Source organism: Notamacropus eugenii, chromosome 3 (genome assembly GCF_028372415.1).
Source record: "Notamacropus eugenii isolate mMacEug1 chromosome 3, mMacEug1.pri_v2, whole genome shotgun sequence".
NCBI classification, from domain to species: Eukaryota; Metazoa; Chordata; class Mammalia; order Diprotodontia; family Macropodidae; genus Notamacropus; species Notamacropus eugenii.
The window spans coordinates 424,859,422-424,880,817 of NC_092874.1; the positions used below are offsets into that span (position 1 = coordinate 424,859,422).

At 44.6% G+C, this 21,396-nt stretch overlaps 1 protein-coding gene across 8 annotated transcripts in view; it reads left to right on the plus strand.

Annotated features, from left to right (window-relative positions):
- Window positions 1-21,396, plus strand: part of IQSEC1 (IQ motif and Sec7 domain ArfGEF 1) — a 778,715-nt gene that overhangs the window by 609,077 nt on the left and 148,242 nt on the right. Inside the window, exon 1 of one of the 8 annotated variants that reach the window (XM_072598265.1) lies at window positions 14,867-14,993. The exons of the other annotated variants lie outside the window; for them this stretch is intronic. The gene's annotated coding sequence lies outside the window, so the exon portion shown is untranslated. Of the gene's footprint in view, window positions 1-14,866; window positions 14,994-21,396 lie in introns of those variants that run through there. 8 annotated transcript variants of the gene reach the window in all.

Consider the following 21,396-nt stretch of genomic DNA (forward strand, 5'->3'; position numbering starts at 1 on the left):
TGTTTCCTTTTTCAGTTTTCTCATTTGTAAAATGGGTGGTAAAAAAAAAATACCCACCTTACCTATATCATAGGGGGAAGAGGTGAGGAAATTACTTTGTAAATTGCAAAGTGATGTATTTATGTGAAATATTCTCACTGGAACAGAGGTTACTTCACTAGCAAGATGGAGTTGAGCCAGCAGGTAGCATAGTAGGGATGGGGATGTCCAGCAGGTAGAAGGGAGTAGTTACAGGTAAGATTATTCCATATCTGGTCAGATTGAGATCATAGATTTAAAACTGAAAGAGATCTTCAGGGTCATCTTGTCCAAGTCTGTCATTTTACAGGGGAGGAAACTGAGGCACAGAGGAATTAAGAAACAAGGTCACACAGGGGTGTGACAGGCAGAGCTGGAATTTGAATCCAGGTCTCCCGACTCCTATTTCTTTCCACTACACCATGCTGCCTCCAGTTATACCAAGAATGTAAGCCATTGTTCAGGAACATGGAGTCTAGAGCAAACTGAAGAGGAAAGGCAGAGATTAGAAGCAGGGTTAAACATGGTAGAAGTCAGCAGCATGAACTCCAAAGTTAGATGGGGAAGGACCATGCTGGAGCTGGGATACAGCTCAGAAATGGGTTGACCCAGTACTGCTGAGTCATCTGGTCTTTGAATCTGACTTGACCTCAGTACAGGACAGGCTTTCTCAGTCTACCTCAGGGTCTACACTGGAAGAGATGGCAGCTCCCAAGGGGCAGGAGGATGGTCTCCAGAACAAAACAGTTTAGCTAGAGATTCCAAGCACTAGACTAATAGGTTTTGCCTTGTCGTTCATCCTTCATTTTCGAAGAGGACCAGTGACATTACAAGGGTGATGTCTTAGAGAAGACCTGGGTACACCTTCAGCTCAGCTACTCACTACTTATGTGATATTGGGCAAATTACTTCCCCTCTTGAGCCTCAGTTTCCTTGTCTACAAAAAAGGACATGACATTTCAGTCACATCCAACTTTCTGTAATCTTATTTGGGGTTTTCTTGGCAGAGATACTGGAACAGTTTGTCTTTTCCTTCTCCAACTAATTTTATAGATGAGGAAACTGAGGCAAATAGGGTGAGGTGACTTGTCCAGGATCATCCAGCTAGCAAGTGTCTGAGGCCAGGTTTGAACTCCTCCTTCCTTCAGGCCCAGTACTCTATCCACTGAGCTGCCCAAAATGCCACATGGAGGACTTTATATTTGATCCTAAAAGTTAACAAGAAGCCAGTGTAGTTTACTGAGTGGGAGGATGACATGCCACACTTTAGGAAAATCACTTTGGCAGCTGCCTGAAGGATGAATTGGAAGGAGAGACTTGAAGCAAGGAGACCAGTTAGAAGTTGATTGTAAATAATCTGGGCAAGAAATGAGGAACTATACAAAGGTGGCTGCTGTGTGCGTGGAGAGAAGGATAGGTATGTAAAACATGTTATGAAGGAAGGGACAAGACTGGTAATGGATTGAGCATGTGCACTGAGCAAGAGGGAAGAGATGAGGATGACTCCAAGATTGTAAGCCTGGCTGACCTAGAGGGCAGTGAGAGTAACATTCAGAAGAGGGGGAAAGAGCATGAGTTACATTATGGAGTTTTGAGTTTCAGATGCCTATGAGACAACCTGTTCAGGATATCCAAAAGGCTGTTGATAATGTGGGACTGGTGCTCAGGAGAGAAACTAGAACTGGATATATAGTCTGCACAGAGATGATTACTGAGTCCATAGGAGCTTAGAAGTGTGGTATCTAACAAGAGTCCTCTCACACAGAATGGAAGATGAGTCCCTCCTCCTTTAGGACCATGTACTCTAGGCTCAAAAAACCTCAGTTCTATATGGCAATAGAAAAATCACTGGATCTAGAGTTATAGAATCATCCTTAAGTCTGATTCCTGCATTTTACATGTAGGGGAGAACTTAAAGGACACTAGGACATAGTCATACAGCTACTGAGTTACAGAGCCGAGACCCTGGGTTCAAGCCTAGGATTGAACCTAAATCTAAAAGGTAGCCCCTTCAGGGAGTGGGACTGATTTGGGGGTAGCTCTCCCTACTCCTCCAGAAAGTCAGCCCTGAAGAGGACTACTGAGGGATAACTAGGTGATGTAAAAACAAAAGATATCAATGAAAATCTGCTAAAAAAGAAAAAGAAAGAAAGCCCTATTGCCAATTGACCCAAGGCATCATGGCGTCTGTTCTGGTGACCCTAGTCACCAGAAAGGGGGATAGTATGGAGCTTCTTTAGTCATTAAAAAAACAATAACAAATGGTCCACCATCGGTTCCTCTAATTAGTAGCAGATTTTCTATTGCAGCTAATGATGGATCATTAGATCCCTCCCTACCACCACATGACTGCATGCTTCACAACTCAGAGGCAGTATTAAGCCCAGCACATTTGCTTTCCCCATTGATGCATGCCTTTCTGCGTATGTGTAAATGTCTGTACATGGATTGCTTTGTGGATGAGATGTAGGATCATAGAACTTAGAGCTGGAAGATTATCTTTCCAAAGGAAACTGAGGACCAGTGAATGGCTTGTCTATAGTCATATACTGGCCTCCAAAATGATCATTGTTTGGAGCACTGGCCAAAGCTAATAAAATGGCATTAAAGAGAGATAAATGCAAAGTCCTTTACCCTCATTGAACAAAGCATTAACTGTACAAATGCAAAGCAGTATCAGGCAGACCTCTCATGTAAAGATAAAAAGTGATACAATAATGAAAGAGGCTTCCCACCTCCCGATCAAGAGGTGAAAGACTTGGTGCAGACTGGGGCATTTTTTTTGGATGTGGCCAATTTGTTTTGCTTGACTATATGTATTTATAATAGTGATTTTATTTTCCTTATTCTATTAGGGAGGGGGAGAAAGTAGGTTTTCATTAGTTAAAAAAATTTTTTTTAAAGATTTAAGGACTCTTTATCAACCACAGGCTTAATATGAGCCAACAATGTGCTTTTAAAAAGTCATAGAATCTTGGACTTCACGAATGGAAGTACAGTGCCTAGGACAAGGGAAGTATTAATGCTTCCATATTGGTCAAGCTGCATCTGGAGAATGTTCTCATTTCTAGGTCTCACATTTTAAGGTAGAGCATGTTCAAAGAAGGTCATCTAGGATGATGAGAGGTCTGGAATCCATGTCTTATGAGCAAAAGAAAATGAAGATGTTTATTCTGAATATAAGAAAACTAAGGAAGGACATGATAGATATCCTTAAGTAATTGATGGGTTGTCATGTGAAAGAGGGAGTAGTGCTGTTCTGTGAAACTCCAGCGAGCAGAAGCAGGACCAATGAGTGGGAGTGACAAGGGAGCGAATTTTGATTTAGTCTAAGGAAGAGACTTCTGACAAATAAAACTGACTAACAGTTGTAAGGATTGCCTCCTCAAATGGATTCTCCATCATGGAGTCAATTCATGCTTTGAGTACGGGAAACCTCTAAAAGCCCTTCCCATTCAAACATTCTATGATCTGGTGGTCTCTGTGTTCAGTCTAGTAGATGCCTATGAGACATCTATATGAGCAAAGGAGTTATTTGTATGTTGAAGACGCTCATCTTATGTCCAGACTGTCAGTATTCTGACAACCTGTTCAAGATATCCAAAAGGCAGTTGATAATGTGAGGCTGGCACTCAGAAGAGAAACTAGGACTGAAATTATTCACCTTTGGGAAAAAAAGTTGTTTTAAAAAATATATGGAGAACATGAGGGTTATCCTCATACAACCTCTACCTAGTCTAATTTTCAATGTAGGCATTCTAGAAATAACCCAGTCATTCCAAAGCCCTAAATATCTGACTCAGATTCTCTGTGGTGATCTAGGTTCTCCAAGCTCCCTAGCACACCAATGTCCAAGGGCACAAAGCCCAACACTTAGATTAGTACAGAGAACATTTACATTGGAAGATCGAGTTGGGGAAACTGTGACCTGTTCTCCTTCATCCTTTGCCTCTGACACCCAAGCAAAAGGCTAACTGGATCTTTTCCTTCATCCAACCACCATTCTAGTTCTGGAACATGCCTAGATTATGGCAATAACCTCCCGACTGGTCAGCCTGCTTCCAGTTTCTTTTTTTTCCACTCAGGTCTGACCATGTCAGTGCCCTATTCAAAAATCTCGTATGATTCCCTCTGTCCTTTAGGAACAAATGTGAACTCCTCACCCCAACATTTAACATCCTTCACCACGTAGCTCCAGATACCACTCTAGATTTATTTTGCATTATTTCCCACTATGAATTCTCTGTTCCTGACAAACTGGCTGACTTACTGTTCTCTGAATTTGGCAATCCATTTCTAGACTCCATAGCTTTGCATAGGTGGTTAATAACATGTCAGTATCAGTACCCTCATAAAGAAGGAAAAGGAAAGGAGGGCTTGTTTCTCAAACTCCAGAAATTAAGAATGAGCTTGAAAGTGCTAATCTTCAGACTAATAAAGAATCGTCTTGCTTTATAAAAGCAGGTTTAAATGTTTATTCCTATATGGAGAATGCATTATTCTATCATTTTTATGATGACCTAAGTAACTTCAAAAACAAGTTTGGACCAATTAGGGGGAGGGATTGGACATGAAATTTCTTTGATATAGGAAACTCCCTCTACCCATACAAGTCAGCATTTTGTTTGCAACTGAGAGTCTTTGGAGGTTGCCCAGGGGAGAGAGTTGTGTCAAACTAAAATAGAAACAGGGGCCACTAATCTGTATTGACTTAGTTTTAAAATGTAATGTTATCTATGTTTTATTGTATTTTTATTTAGTTTGTTAAATATTTCCCAACTACATTTTAATCTGGTTCAGGCTACACTTGGGAAGGTTGCCCAGGTGCATGTTTGACCTCTCTGGCCTACAGCACTGGTATGGCTTACCCAAGGTCACACAGCCACTCTATGTGCAAGGCAAGACTTGAACTAAAGTCTTTGTGGCTTCAAGACCAGCTCTCTATCCACTATGCAACATTCTCTCTAAGATAAATTAATGGATAAGAATCCATAAGAGGTTATTTAAGGGAAAATAGGCTAGTTTGGGGAGTTTTAAAAAAACTTTAAAGTTATATCATCATCATCGATAACAACAAATGGGAACTAGAGAGAGATAGAGAGATGTACAGATAGAGATGGATGAATGGATGGATGGATGGATGGATGGGTAGATAGATAACTGGATGGGTAGAGATACATGGATAGATGGATAGAGATAGGTAGAAAAGTAGAAGGGTAGAGACTGATAGAAAGAAGGAAGGAAAAAGGAAGGAAGGAAACAAAGAAGGAAGGAAGGAAGGAAAAAGAGAAAGGAAGGAAGAAAGAGAGAAAGAAAAGGAGAGAGAAAAGAAGGAAAGAAGAAAGAAAGAAAGAAAAAGAAAGGAAGGAAGGAAGGAAGAACCCTCTGGTCCCCAAAATGTTTGCATGCTTTATACTCATTTGGCCTTCACAACAATTCTCCTAAGTAGGCAACATAGCTAAAGGAGGAAGACCTTGTCTTCCCACATACCACTTGCAGTAAGACATAATCCTGACCTCTTAGGACTATAAGGGTCCCACTTTACTTCCTCTGCTCTAATGTGTTGGGACAGAGACAAATCCCTCTAGCAAGCTCACATCTCAATTCATTTCCTTAGTCAAAACTCCCTATTTTCACATCACATTCTCCTGGTGAGACTTTATTATTGTGGATCATGGAAAAATAAATACTGCATTTAAAATTCAAATTTTAATTAATTGATTGAAAAATCAAAATTTGAGACAACCTTTGGAGCATGGAGAAATCCATGGTGAGCACACGTAGGCAGCTGAGTATCTATTAGCAATAAAGACTTGGGTGCAAGAAGTGGCATCAAAAAGCATATGACTGGAAAAGAAGGTGAGCAACCGCTCATGTAGTAAGAGCCAAGGATGACGGATGAGCAGCCCAAATGTTGCCATTGTACCAACAAAATATTAGAAGAAAGGCTTCCAGTATGTTGGGGAATAGGGACAAGAGTGCCCCAGGGGGGTTGAAATCTGCCCTGCTGAAGGGGGTCTGCCCATCTGTGGGTTCTATTGAAGTATTGGGTTAGATGGGATAGCAGTTTTGCACTTAATAGGCAGAGCATTGGTTGTAGGAGGGAGTCATTAGGCTCCAGGGCAGAAGTGGATAAAGAAATGATCCTTTCCTTCCTGTGAATGGACGTTGTACATAACCAAGTTTATATGCTTCTCCTAAAGTCCTAATCCAAGGTGACCCTGGGTTCTTAAAGGCCATGCCAGCAGAGGACAAGTCTTGACAAGTCCTCCCAAGTTGGAAAGGCTTCAAGTACAGACCTGGTAACAAACTGTAAACCTATTGTCCCAGGGCCAGCCTCCTTAAGTTCCCAGGGGCTCACCATCTCCTTGGCAGCAGGGTGATACTTTTTCAGCCATAGCAGCTCTCGAGGACCATCTATAAAAGGACAAAGGGATTGTAAGCTCTCTCCATGCAGGGAGTAACCACCGAGATGAAATCACACATCCTTGAAGTATTTTATACAGCTTGTTCCAAAAGTGTCTTGGCTCAGTTTTAAGCTGCCTAGAAATTCGTGAACCTGTTGCTACTAACCATATTATCGTCCCGCTATAGGGATCTGGGGTAGCAGAAGGATGTAGTGACAAGTCTTATCACTCTGAGGGAGCCATGGAATCTTGCTAACATAGTACTCTCATGGACTCTGGAAGCACTGGCCCCTGAAGTTGGTAGAATGGGGTAACATTAATGCCAAGATGGATGAAAGGAAAAACCTACAATAAGTGTTTTGTTGGAGGTAGGTATGAGAATATCTTTGCCTAAAGTAAGATGGCAGCTTTATGTAGGAGTCAAACCAGAAGCCTAGGAAATAGGAAGAAATGAGTTTAGGCAATGAGTGATTCTAAGCCATTCTTTGGCCAGATTCAGGGGATTTTCAGATAAGATTCCCATACTCATAAATCAATGCTTCTGGACTCTGTGGGTCTGGGTTTTTTGTTTTGTTTTATTATTGCTGCCCTCTTTCTCTCAGTTACTAGTGAATCTCTTTTGAAATATTTGTTTTTTAATGAAGTAGGGAAAAGTAGGGACTGTCCATGTGATGCAAAACATAGTCATTTTGGAGAGAAGGGGGGGGGAAGGGAGAGGGAGAGGGAGAGAGAGAGAGATACAGATACAGAATACAGAAGTAAGGATTAATAGAAACCTAGTAAATAAGAGAACAGAAGCCACCAGGTAGGCTCAGCCACCCCTCCTGCCCTGCTCTGTACCATTCTACTGGGTATTGCTCCACAGAGCTGGCCACCATTCTTTCACAGGGTTGACTGCCATTATATGGTGGAGGTGGGAGGTTCACTGCCACTGAATGATTTGACCACCAAATGAGTCACATTCCCACAAGGGCGGATGGATGAGTTGTGCCTGCCATGTCTTCTCTCCAAGGGACTCATTAATGAAGACCCTGAACACATTAAGGTGGACCTTCCAAAGTCCAGCCCCACCGGGGCTACAAAAATCAGTCAAAAAGTCTTTATTAAGTTCCCACTATTGTGTTAGACTCTAGGGACACAACTACAAATGATGAGACAATCTCTACCAACAAGGATCTTACATTCTATGTAATGGTTTATAAATATATGAAACATAAAGCAAATACACACAGATATACAAAGCAGCTAAACACAAGATACTTGGTGGAGGAAGGGCAATATTAGCAATTGATAGAATAAGGAAAGGAGTAAATACTGCAAGGTAAGAAAGCATCTGCCCTCCCCCCCCCCCCCCCCCCCAGTGATTATGAACTAAGAGAAGTCAGAAGGAAATTTCCCTCTCCAAAAGAAAATAGATGCAGAGACCAAAAAAAAAAAAAGCCAGAACAGATCCCCTTCTGGCTGAGTCCAAGAGAACTCTTCAGCCCAGGAGAAATATTCTTCCCCAACTAGGCAGGAAGGGGAAAAAGGGATGGGGTAAATGAAATAATGCTAACCATCATTCTGCAGCCTGTGCTCTCAGTGGGATGTTAGATACAGCCAAGGCAACCTCCCAGGGAGTGTTACAGCTGGGAAATTACAGATATCGTTTCATATCCTGAGCACAAAATCAATGCTCTATGGAAATCACCACCTGATCCTCCTGGTTGAGGCCCAGAAGACAGCCTTTCCTGCAGGAGGGCTAGGGGCAGCTCCATCTCCCCTCTGCTCCTTCTCCCAACATGGAAGACCCTGGACCAGGGTATGTGCTCTTGGAGCAGATGCTGCACCGTTTGTACAATCCCAAAAAGGAAGAGAGCAGTGTGAGCCCCTGGGAACTGTGCCCAGCAGCCTGCAAGCCTCCCCTTGGCTGCGTCCAGCTAGCTCTGAGAAGGTCATGCACTGTGAGCCTTTATCTCCCAGCCATGGAGTCCCATGGTTGCTGAAAAAGAAACTATATTGGGCTTACAAAGGGACATAAAGCTCTGCGTCACAGAGACTCTCCCTCCCCCAGGTCTGGCTCATAGGTACAGGGGTGGGGGGTGGTTGGCAGGCTATCTCTGCATGCAGTAGCACCACATCTGGACCAGCAGACAATCCCTTGTAGTGTCCCATGATGTTCTTAATTAACCGAACAAAACGTCACATGGCACCATCACCCTCTACTGGCCTCCCGGGAGCTCATTACAGCACATGGCAAAACTCTAAAGAGGCTGATGCCCCAGCCCTGATGGGCCAAACAGGAGACAGAGACAGAGACTGATGTGAAATGTTCCATCACAGCACAAAGAACTCACCATGGTAGGTGTCAAAACTTGGTCTCTCTGCTAACAAGCAGACACTCGTTAAAATGAAACCCTACGAGGGAGGAATGCACAAAGACAAGACAGAAAGCAGAGACCCCTCTTAGAGAGCTGGATGTCATTAGCACTCTACGCTCCTGCCAAACTGGGTTATGAGATGTTTGAGAAGGGAGAGAGTGTTTCCAACTGAGAGATCAAGGAAGGCTTCTTAGAGGAGATGGCTTTGGGGCTGCATCTTGATGGAGAGGATTTCAACTGGCAGAGACAGAACATGAGTGAGAAGCATCCAGGGACTAAGAAATAGACCAAGAGAAGGCAGGAATACAACAAGTTTGCAGAGCCCTGGGTAATCCAGTGTGGTTCATGCCTGGAGACTGAAATAAAGTTGTAGAAAGAAACCCACAAAGTGGGGCTGGGCCCAGACTGAGGAGAATGAAAGGCAAAGTGAATCTGAGTAATTACAATCTATATTCAGGATCATTTTAACTTCCTTGTCTACAAAACTTCTCACCAGAGTCTCATATACACAAAGAGAAAAAGGTTGAAATTTCAACACTTGTAATTTCCCCAGGTTATTGGCTTCCAATGTTAGGGGAAATTTAACAAGAGCCAAAGGTCTGGTTCATCCATGTTCAGTCATTTCCATTGTGTCCAACTCTCTGTGACCCCATTTGGGGTTTTCTTGGCAAAGATATTGGAATGGTTTGCCACTTCCTTCTCCAGCTCATTTATAGGCAAGGAAACTGAGGCAAACAAGGTTAAGTGACTTGCCCAGGGTCACACAACTAGTCAGTTTCTGAGGCTAGATTTGAACTCAGAAAGATGAGTCTTCCTGACTCCAGACCCAGTATTCTATCCACTGTGCCACCTAGCTGCCCAACTATGGTTGAGGGGCATAGCAATCTTATAATTCAAACAAAAGGGCCTGTGGGTTCTGCCACATACCTCCCAAAACATCCCCACACCTAGCTCCAGCTAAGTATATGTCCCCCCAGCACCTGGTAGTTTGGTAACCTGCCCTTAGCTCCACCACTGCCTATGTGGTCATTCCCAATCTCCCCACCAGGGCATGAGGTGAGAGATGTAGAAAAATAATGGGAAATATATAGAGGATGTTACAGAAGAATTATGTCCTGTTTTAGACACCAGCACAGTAACCCACTCTTTCCCTTTGTCTAAGTCACTTCACCTATGCTGAACTGAGGTCATATCAGATTCAGATACCAAAAATGGAATAAGGATATTTTAGAAATAATATTTAGATCATAAATCACTGAATAGTACATCTGGAAGGAACCTTGGAAATCATCTGTCCTACCCCTCCCCTCGTTTTACAGACAAGGAAACTGAAACCCAGTGAGGGGGAGCGATTGTTTCGAGATTACATAACTAGTTAGTGGCAGCGTTGACCCCACATAACCCAAGTCTCCTGATTTCCAAGCCCAGGACACTTTCCATCACACCATTGCTTTCCTGAAAGAAGACACAGTTGTCAGAGGTGGCATTGATGGCACAGTGAATTGATGGTACAATAGAAGCTGTGATGATACGTCCTTAGATTCAATTAATGCTTTTAACTTTTTAAAGTACTTTCCCATCCATTAGACAATGTCAGTCCCAGGTGACAGTCTTTGGAAAGGGTTAGAATCTTTCATGAGGGTTTTTCCTGAAAGAATAGCATTCTAATCACATGCCAGGAGCTGGGGTGAGGAGTGCAGTCTCAGGGCAGAAGCAGGTAGGCGGAGGTAGGCAAGAGTTCCTCGCAGGCAGAGATGGTGTCTTCTTTATGTTCCCCCATGGAAGAGCTGTCCCATGCATACTTGTCAAATGAGGCTAGAACTTGCTCCCCAAATTGGAAGCAGAGATGAGGTGGGCTGCATCTGGTTGGTGTGGCTTTCTCTTGCTTCCCTGAAGTTTGTAAGGGAGGAGAAGCAGTACTAGACTTTCCTGCACAGGTCATAAATTTAGGGCCAACAAGGACTTCAGAGATTATGTAGGCCAACCTCCCAGGATTGTTGTTAGGATTGGATGAGATGTCTAGAAAGTGTTGAGCTGAGCACAGAGTAAGCCCTTAAGAATGCTTCTTTCCTTCCTTCCTTTTGTTGATCATGGAATCACCCTACGATTATGCATCTAGACCTGGATGCCCAGTCATGTCTGACTCTTCATGACCCTATTTGGGGTTTTCTTGGCAAAGATACTGGAGTGGTTTGCCACTTCTTTCTCCAGATCACTTGACAGATGAGGAAACTGAGGAAAGCAGGGTTAAGTGACTTGCCCAGGGTCACACAGCTAGTAATTGTTGGAGGCCAGATTTGAACTCAGGAAAATGAGTCTTCCCAACTCCAGGCCTGGAACCCTATACACTATGATGCCACCTACAGCTTATTGTAGACCTGGTAAGAACCTCTGAGACCATCTAGTCTCACTCCCTCATTGGAGAAATGAGGAAATTGATGCTCAGTGAGTTTAAATGACTTTCTCAAGCTCCCACACTAAGCGAATATAGGATCTTAGAGTTGGAAGGGACATTAGAAGTCATCAAGTCTTCATTTCATAGATGAGAAGACTAGGGCAAACAGAAGTGACTTGTCCAGGGTCACACAGATAGTAAGTGTCTAAGGCTGTATTAAAACTCAATGCTTGCTGATTCCAAGCCCAGTACTCTACCCCCTTCACCACGCTGCACAGCCAGGATTCAAACCCAGGACCTCTGCCTCCAAATACAATGTTCTTTCTATTGTATCACACCATTCTTTCAAGAGTCATAGAATAGGAAGTAAGCTTTGAAATCATCTGCTCTTACTTCCTTATTTTTTAAATGGGGAAAGAAAGGTCAGAGAAATGAAGCAACTTCCCTTATATCAGCTCTCTGGGGAATGAATGTCAGGGCTGGTGCTAGATCTCCCAGTCTAGGTTTCTTTCCAGTTATTCACACTCCCTTTTGTTTTCCTCTCAGGGACATTCTAGGATGTAAGGGAGAAGGGAGGGAAAGACTCTTTGAATTACTGGGGGGAGAAGTGGAATGATGGTGACAGCTCTTCAGCTTCATTTTGTCACTGCTCTCAGTAGGGCAGAATACACTAGTCTCCATTCCCCCCAGCCCTATCTTGAAAGGGATTCTGTTTGGATACTTATTTTGAGAGGATCTGGGTACTAAGTTCTATGCTCCTCTTCTGGAAGATGGTTTGTCAAGAAGGAATGGATGTTTCAGAGTGCTGTAATAGAGGCGGGTCAGCTTGCGGTGGGGATGATCGAGAGTGCCCCATGAGGGGCTTCCTCTTCTGGGAACTGCACTTCCCTATGGCCTTGACAATGCCATATTTTATGACTGCAGTGTCACCTCTTCTGTTGCTTGTAACAAGGGCATCTGAACTCTGACCCAAAGAGACAGCCTCATTCCCATAGAGAGCCTTCATGAGGAAATTAAAAGGAAGTAAATCCTTGCTAAACTCTGCTGACTTTAAAGAAAATAATAAAGAAAGAAGCAATGGAATCTGAGTAGGAAGGGACCTTGAAGGTCATCTACAATAATAACAACTCACATTCATTCAGCATTTTACAGTTCACAAAGCACTTTCCTCACACTAACTCTGCGGGGTAGGTCATGCCAACATTATCATCTCATTTCTCCAGATGAGGACACTGATGGAAAGAGTCTAGATGACTTGCCCAAGGTCTTCAGACTAGGTCATAGAATTTCAACCTAGATGAGACCTAACCTTTCATTTTACAAACATGGAATCCAAAGTCTACTTTTACTTCCTCAAAATTATACAGTCATTAATTACCAAAATCAAAATTCAAATCCAGCTCTTCTGTCTACAAATCCTCTTGTGCCTTTCACTATACCATGTTAGCTGTAACCTCACTAATGTTTCAGCACAGCAGTCCCCTATACAACAAACCTAATTAAACAAAATTAAATGGTTAATCCAACCTGCTTAAACATCTCTACCAGTGAAGAACTCATTACCATATAAGCAGCCTATGATGCATCGTTTAGCACCAGAAAATTTTAACAGTAAGATTGTATCCATTTTTAAATGGGTTATTCCATTTGGTCTATTTGCGTATACCAAGAATGTAAGAAAATAAAAGCAGCCTTTAATTGTTAGAAATTGTTATAATTACATGAAGTCTCCCTCCCTTGAACTTCCATCCATTGATCTTAGTTCAACCCTCTGAAGAATTACAGAATAAATGTTTCCTCCTCTTTCATAACAACTTTGCAGATATTTAAAGACATAATAGTTTACTTCTCTAGGCTAAAAACCCTCTATTCCTTTAACTATTTCCCATACAAAAAGAATTTCAGTCCTCTCATCATCGGTCACTATTCTTGAGGTGTTCTAGTTTGTCTAGTCTGTCTCTCTTAAAGTGTGGTACCTGGAAAGAAACCAAATCATGCAGCTGCAATTCTGTGGGAGTGAACAGACCTGGCTGGGTCCAAGGGGAGAACTTCAGCTGTCCTGGAGGAAGTTGTAATTTGTCTCTCTCTAGAAATCAAAGCCGTTCAAATGGATAAAGGCACCTTGCTCTTGGTGCTGAAATTTAAAGGATGGTACTCCTTGGGTGGATAAGAATAACCAAACTTAGCATTTAGCTAGCAAGAATGATTAGTTAAAATTGGAAATTACCAGATGGTTCACTTCCTGCCTCCACATGTCACAGTCCAGACCTCTAGACACAGACTTGCTCTTCTCCCTCTCCTGGGGGTGACTTCCCCAGAGCAGCCCAGTGTTTTCCTAGTCTCCTTTCCATGGGATTTTGTGTCCTGAGATCTGTTTCTCTCTCCCAGAAACTGGACTTTTTTCCTTTCTGCCTTCTCTGTAATGCTATTTGAGACTAGGTCAGGTAAATACATTATGGAATGTTGGTACTGGAAGGAATCCCCTAGCACCCATTGTCCTGAATGAGGGAAATGGTGCCACAGTGGAGAGAAGGAAGTGGGCTAAAAGAATCTTTGGGGCCAAGTGAGACCAGCCAGGAGCTGATTGGATCTTGGGGGCTGGACTGGCCACTGAGTAGTTGGCAAAACATCAGGGTGCTGAAGGACTTGCTCTAACTCCGGGGAAGGTTTCAGGGTTCTGCATCAGTTGGACAAAAACTAAAAACTCCATCTGTCTGAATATACCTCCTAATTAAGAGATTGTAACCCTTGTGGCTCAGAAATTGTAGATAGCGCAATGGTTACAGGGACCCTAAAAGGGACAAAGTGTGCTTAACCCGTGAGACAGCTCCTAGGATACCATAAAATTAATGAGAAGGCAGACAAAGTCACCCCCTTCAAACCGAAAAGGTGGAAAAGAAGCTAGTGTTGGTATTCGGCGACCAAACTGGGATGTTTCGAAAAGTCTGTGGCCTGACTTCTAAAGTGAGTCCCCACCTAGCGTGATCTTAAACGTCCTGGGGTCTAGAGATGCCAAAGCTGTGGAACTGATTAGAAGGAGAAGCCCTGTCTCCAAAAAGCATATCTCAGAGGAGGGGCAACTACAGATTTATTGCCCTACTTTCCCTAGTACACCCCCTACCAACCTTCAACCAGAGCCTTGTTCTGATGAAAGGGAAGAGGGGAAACTGATAAAATGTCGAAGGTGAAATCTGGTTTTACAAGACGATTCCAGGCTTAGAATGATGAAGGGGATCATCTCATGGGGAACAGGCACTGGCTCATAGCTGAGAAGGAAGGGGATGGGCAACATCTCCCCCAGAGATGACCCTGCAGGGCCACGGGCACCTCGTGCGCACGGCCCTGGTCAATCTGGGGCATCTGCCAGCCGGGCAGCTGACCTTGTAATGGGGAATGCTGTCTGGTCCGTGTCAACACAGAGATGGAGCATTACTCAGACTCCTTCTGCGGGAGCTGCGGCGGGGGAGGGAGCGAGAGCGAGCGAGAGCGTCCGAGGAGGGGGAGCCCGGGAGGAAGAGCGAGCGAGAGAGCGAGGCAGCCCGGGAGCCGCACTGTGCTGGCCGCCTGGAGAGCCGCTGCTGGTTCCCAGCCCTCGCTGGGCTTTGGGAACCATCAAAGGGCCCCCAGCCCATCTCCGGCCAGCCAGCCCCCCGGCACCCCTGGGTCCCCGCCCTTCCCCACCTCTCGCCACACTGGATGTGTTGGTCTCCAGAGTGGGAGAGGGCAGTGGCGGCGGCGGAGAAAGCCCCTGCACCTGGCTGCCCACGGCATTGAGAGCGCGGGAGCCACGGCGGCGGAGGGATGAAGTCAGAGGTAGGCTGGGCTGGCTGATGCAGTGCGGTCAGGACGGTGCGGCAGCGCGCGCGGTGCAGCTGCCACCAGAGCCGGGGCATGGCTTGCGGGAGCTGGCCGAGGAAGGGGGTGGCGGCCACGGAGTCCCGAGGGGCGAGCACCTCCACGAGATCGCCGCCTTGCTCTCTGTGCCCGGGGACAGAGCAGGGCAGGGCGGTGGAGTCCGGGCTCCCCTGGGGTCTTGGATGTAGGGAGAGCCCCCTCTGCAGCTGGGGTTGCAATTTCCCGAGAGCTCTGGGGAAACCGTAGGTCTGGAGCAGCCGCGGGGAAACTGAGGGCCCCTCCCACTGAGCGAGGGAAGCCCCAAGGACTAGGCAGAAGCTCTGTTTTGCGCACATCTCCCTCTCCGTCCTTTGCTTTGCCTCCTCGCCGCTAGCTCGCCTCCTGCCAGAGCTGGGGTAGCAGGTGCGCGGGTGGGGGCTTTCTGGAGGACAGGCAGTCTGTTGGGGGTGAGAGGGCTCAGACCCCTCCGGACTCTGGAGCCAGTACTCCTCCCAGCCAGGGCACCTCTAACTTGCCGGTGGGTTCCTTGATACCTTTGAGCCCAGGGAATGGATAGCTTCGCCTCTGCCCTGCTGCTTTCATCCGAGGCCGACCTGGAGATCCAGCAGGGCACCACCAGCCCTCCAGCTGCTGCGCCACCGAGGGTGAAGTATCTCTGGAATGAATTTGGAAACTGTGATGCTTATGTCACCGAGAAACCCTTTGCTGGAGAAAGGAGGGGGGAGAAAAGCAGGCAGGGGACTTGGGCTCCTTTCCCGACATAAATAGGTCACGATTTTCAGGAGAGGGGTGTGGCTCGCTCAGCCTGACACTGCTAAGGGTCGAATCTGTGAGGTGTCAGAAAGAAAATAGCGAAGGAATGTTTGGAGCTGGATCCCAGACTTTGGAACCTGTACTTCAAACAACAGCAGAGATGAGCGACCTGGGATGAGTGGTTGAAAGTTTGAGGTCACTGCTATACCGGGGAGTCCGAGTTTGGTTTTGTGCGCTTGTGTTTGCTAAGGAGAAAGTGGGCCTGGTGAGGGAGCGGGGAGGAGGGTCCCATGCGTTGGTGCAGTTATATTATCTGCAAAGTAACAATAGGGCTTCCGGATTTGCAGCTGATAACTTTAAATTGCTTAGTGTTCAGATTGTCACACCTGATAAACTCTTGGAGCAAATGAACTAGAAATCTAGCTGTGTCTCCCTACATCCTCCCCCAACTGGAAGACAGGCTGAACTGATGATGGACGAGTAGAGAGTTGTTCCTAGGCGGAGGCAGAAAAATAAAAGTCATTCCCTGGTTAGGCATTGCTGATGCACTGAAGTGAGATGCTAGGTTCCTCACATTGGTTTTCAAGAACCAAGTCTTTTCCCTCTTCTTTAAGGAAAATCTTGAAAGGTAAATCTTGAAACTAGCAAGCTAAGACTAGTGTGATCCGGTTTATCTGGGGAGTTTGTAAATGCAACTTGGGAGTCAGTGGAGGAACTGAGTAGAAAAAGTGAATAGAGGTAGGTACTTCCCCACATGGCAGGTCTGACTCCTCTACGTAGGCAGCCAATGTCATTTTGGTCAACGGCTTATAGCAAAGGCATTGTGACAAGAAAGAAGGAAAAAGGGAGGATATTGCAGGCAGAGGAAATCCAGTGTGTCCCAAAAGTCTTAGTGCAGTTTTAAACTAGACTTTTGGGACAGTGTAGGCAATAACTCTGGTCAGGTCCAGTGGTCTTAAGCTGGTTTAAGAGAATTTTAAAGCTAAGAAAAGAGATCATTTATCTAGTTCTGTTGCTCCATTTTACAAATGAGGAAACTGAGGTTAGATGAAGGTCACCTAGCAAGTTAGGACCAGAACCAGAAAGGAATTCCATTCTCTTGGTGCAATATTCTTTCCAGACATTTTGCTGTGGGAGCCGGTTCTATGTCCCTGACTCCCTCTCCTGTCTTCACAATCTCTAAGGTTGTCCGTCATATCACCTCTTCAAAGGATGTAGGAAAGGTAGCCAGCTCCGCCTGGTTCACTGAGCCAGAAACCTGTCCAGGTTCAAGCTTTGAGCTCAGCCATGTCCCAGAGTGTCTTTAGCAAAATCAGTCACCCAGTCAACTTAGCCCTTCTTTCAATGTCCTGAGATCCAAGATTTCCACCTGGGGAAGAGTTAACAGCCACAAAGGTGAGCTGCATATTGGGGACCCCTAGAAAAGCCACTCATCTCACTTGATTGGTTTCCAGCATCTGCAGCTTGACTTGAGTCCAGCCTAAAAACATTAAGTAATCTTGCATTTCGTCATCTGAGTGTTGTTGTGAGGTACAGGCTGGAGTGGTAGAGGAGTTCAGAGAAGAGAGAGAGATGGGTTTTCTTTTATAAGGAAACACATTTTGGCTTAATGAAAATAACTTAGTACCAAATCTGTTCAACCCTGGAACAAGCTGCCTTGTGAGATAATAAGCTCCCTGTTACTGGGAGGGTGGGGAGACTATGAGGGCTTTATCCTAGATAATCTTGAAGGTCCCTTCCAGCTCTCAAATTCCATGATGCTATAATATTCTAGCCTATATTGATCTCATTAGTATCTTGAGAATTAGAGGAAATTCTAGGGATTACTTAGCATAATCATCCCCCTACTTACAACATCCTTGTTAGATGCCCAGTCAGTCACCTTCTATACATGGAGGACAACTCTCATTCCAACAGAGGACTCTCAAAATCTCTTGGGCACCTATGTTAGTGTGTTAGAATTAGAGAATACAAGGGAAATATACAGTCAGTGGAATCATAGAATCTTATCTTCTTAGAGCAGAAAAGACCTTAGAGGTAAATCTTTTCGTTCAAACCCTTCATTTCATACATGAGGTTAGACAGGGGGGAATGGCTTGTTTGAGATCACTGGGTTTGTTGTGGTTGCTGTTTAGTTTTTTTAATTCTATTCAACCTGTTGTGATCCCATTTGGGGCTTACTTGGCAAAGATACTGGAGTAGTTTGCCATTTCCTTCTCCAGATCATTTTACAGATGAGATAACTGAAGCAAACAGAGTTAAATGACTTGCCCAGGGTCACACAGCTAGTTTGGACTCAGCAAGATGATTCTTCCTGACTCCAGGCCCACCACTGCACCAGTTAGCTCCTTCTGTCACATGGTTAGCTGATGGCAAAGGGGAAGGTTTTCCTGACTCCTAAGTTCTCAGTTCCAGCACTCAAGGTACTATCTGGGAAGATAAGGTCAACTTGAAACAATTATGCACCACAGTACCAAACTGTGAGACATTGGCTCTGAAGACAGTAGGTCAGCAGAGGATGAAGGTAGAGGCTAGTGTGGTCAGGGAAGCTTCCTGGAAGAAACTGGACCCAAAGGATGGGTAGGATTTGCACAGATAGAAAAGAGGAATGGAAGCCTATGTTGAGCTTTTTCAGTCCATGCAAGGTGACTGGAAGGACTAAGCAACCTGGGGCTGGAGCAGGCATTTGTCCCAGGTAGAGGTCACCAAGTGAATGAAATGAATAATCAAAGTTCCCCACCCAACCCACCAGACTGACCTAACAAAGGAGACCCTCCCATGCCTTTGTAAAACAGGAAGCAGGAAAGCTAAGGGCTGGGGAGCAGAAAATGTTCTCAGTTAAGGAGAGGAGAATGTGGAACCAACATTAGACCCACCTCTTATGGCACAGCTGTGGATGATGCAGGGTAGCCAGGTCTCTCTTCTGGAGCAGCGAGGGGATGCCAGTATGAATTGGTGGAGGAGGTGGCCTCATGTGGCCTCCATGTGACCAGCTCAGCAGGGCTGGGGCTTTAGGAGCCTGGCCATGGGATTTCCATCCTCTTTTTAATGGTCATGCTGGACATCAGCCAAGAACTAAGCCTGCTAGAGTCATGAGAAGGGGCATGAGCAAGCCCCAGATAAGAGCATGAGAGGAACTAAGGAAAATCCTGAAAGGTGCACTTCTTTTTCTTTTCCTCTTCTGTCTTCTCTTCTGTCCTCCTCCTCTCCCCTCATCCTGCTGTTTTCTTTTCTTCCTCCTTTATCTTTTCTCCTTCCTTTTTCCTTTTACCTTTTTGTTTCTTCTTTCTCATCCATTCTTTCTCTTCCTCCTTCCTCCCCTTCCTTTCTTCCTCCCCTTCCCTCCTTTCTTCTTTCTCCTCCCCCTCCCCCAGTTCCCTATAAGTTGTCCCTGCAGAACTTAAGGACATAAGAGATCCATCCTCTTCTTTCATTCCCAGGATGTTATCAAAGAAGAAAGAGCCCCTTCTCCCTGCTCCTCTACCCTAATAAACTCTATCCCACGCCAGCAGCATTCCCAGGGCAGAGGATTTGAAGACAAGTTTCTTACCAGCAATATGTCATGTGTTGTTATACATGCTATACATGTGTGTATATGCTAGACCTTATGTGTATCTGTGCACATACTCATCAGTTAAGACAACTATGCTTCCTTTTCAAGACTGGGATCCAAGCCCCTTCTGCACCGTAACTAACCTCCAAAACTATCCAGCCCCTCTACCCTGAAATGGAGGGCTGAGGCTGGAAAGAGTTTGGGGTTTTGAGATGTAAATGAGTGATTCCAGGAAGCAGGCTGTGCTGTGGAATTCCCACCATGCTATGCTGCTTAGAGACCACAGTATTGGGTCTGCACTAAGGGTCTGGATGCCCTGAGGACCTGCTTTGCACATCAGTGTTATACTGGATGGATAGGATGTTATGGTTGTGAGTAAGTAATAGTACCATTAATGGTTAGCATTTATATAGTGCCTACTATGTGCCAGGCACCTTACTAAGTGCTTTACAAGTATTAACTCATTTGATCCTCAAAATCCTGAGAGACAGGTGCTATTATTATCCCCACTTTACAGTTGAGGAAACTGATGCAAATTGCAGTTAAGTGCCAATAAGTGTCTGAGGACAGATTTGAATAGTTTCCTGAAGTTTGGAAGCAGGAGGCTTGGGGTATTTGGAAGGAAAGACACAGTAACTGAGGGCCCGGTTTAGTCATCTCATCTCTAATCCAACAACCAGAACATACAGGACAGAGGAAGTGTAGTCCATCGCTAGATTGTAGCAGAGTCAGAATTAGAACCCAGGTCTCCTGACTTCTAGCCCAAGGCATTTTCCATTACACCCTGCTGCCCCAATCAAGATAGCCCAAGATCATCCTCTAACCATTTTTTGGTTCTCTCAAACTCCCTTGAAAAAACACCACCATAAGTGTCCATCATAAGTGATCATCACCATAATTGACCCCCATAAGTGACCACCACTGTAAGTGACCGATACACCGAAGAGCTCTCCAACCCCTCTTCAGCTTTGTCTTCAGGGGGCAATTCTTCCTCTTACAGATCGGTCATGTCTTTTATTATCTGGGGGCTCAGTGGGAATTCATCATGATGGTAATAGAGCCTTTTTAAGATGGTGTAAGTGCCAAGGTATTTTAATAACAGCTCACCCTAGGGTATCGTTGAAATGCTACATTATTCAGCATATCCAACAGCAACAGGGTGTGACTTTGGTCCCATTTAAGCTGCCTGGTGATGTGTTATTAAAGGTTTCCTGGTAGAGTGATAATTCCTAAAGCTGTTCCCATAAAGGTCTTACCTTTTGCAAATTAGAAATGATTGGTTATATTATCCAGTTTAAATTTCATCTAAATCTCAGTTCCCCACCTCTATACATGTTTATTTGCAGTATGAGTGGCCAGGGAAGGGAATGTGTTGACATGTGGTATAGGCTCAAGAACTGGCACCCCTGCTATCTGTGTGACCTTGCCAATGGCATCCTCCAGGTGGACCAGTTTGGCTGGAATGTAGTTATTTAGTTAGTTCATGGAGAAGATTAATGTGAAATAATCCAGCAAAGGTAGGCTGGAGTCAGGTTGAAAAGGGCTTTAAATGCCAAGCTAAGGAATTTATTATTTTTTTTCCCAGATGTAGTAGTGAGCCATTGAAAATCCTTGAGAAAGGGAGCAAAAGAGTCTGTCCTCTGCTTTAGAAAAATTATTTTCATACATTCTTTTGATGCCTTTTGGCTTTTGGCACCAACCAATCCAGTTAGTTCCCCTTTCTGGAATGAAACAAACGCCATAACAGAAAGTTGATGCCCAGGCTATGTGTAAAGATAAACTTTTTTTTTTTTTACAACTCACATGTGTTGTAGGCAAAAGGGTGATTGCATCAGTTGCTTGCAAGGATTTTGCTTAAGGCAAAAAGGGAAAAATTGTTAACCCTAGAATATATAAATAACTACCTATCTGATTCTATATCTCTCTATACGTTCATACATAGAATATATATGTATATGTGTGTGTTGAATGTTGAACTGATACTAAGTCCGTGCCTGGTGTGGGTTGTTTTTGAGGTCACGTAACATGTGCTATGACTAACTAGTTAAGATCTGA